Below are 593 nucleotides of genomic sequence, written 5' to 3' on the forward strand. Positions count from 1 at the left end.
GAATAGTCATGCAATGGTATATAATAGTGAAAAAATTCTACCTGCAACAACCTGGATTAGTTTCTCATATTTTTTGTTGAGCAAGGAAGCCAGCACAAAAGAATCCATACTGTACTGTTTCATTTGTATGGAGTTTGGAAACAGGTAAAACTAACATTTTATGGTAGAAGTCAGATATACATTACCTTTGGTGGGGTATTGACTGAGCAAAGGCACAAGACAGCCTTCTAGGAACCCTGGAACTGTCCCAAATCTTGGGGGTTGGTTACACATGGTTATACATATGTAGAAACGTATGGAGCTATACAGTTAAGATTTGTATACGTTCTGTAGGAGAGGTACATATCAACTAAAAAATCTAGAAAAGGCTGGCACAGTGGCTCACACCTGCAATTCTGGCACCTTGAGAAGCTGAAGCAGGAGGATAGCTTGAGGCCAGGAGTTTGAGACCAGCCCAGTTAACATAGACAAATACTATCTCTACAAAAAAGTAGAAAAATACTTAGCCAGGTATGGTAGTGTGTGCTTGTAGTCTCAGCTACTTAGGACTCTGAGATGGGAGGACCACTTGAGCCCAGGAGTTTGAGACTGCT

The sequence above is a fragment of the Otolemur garnettii genome, unplaced genomic scaffold (genome assembly GCF_000181295.1).
Source record: "Otolemur garnettii isolate 467f Iridium unplaced genomic scaffold, OtoGar3 scaffold00022, whole genome shotgun sequence".
Classification (NCBI taxonomy): Eukaryota; Metazoa; Chordata; class Mammalia; order Primates; family Galagidae; genus Otolemur; species Otolemur garnettii.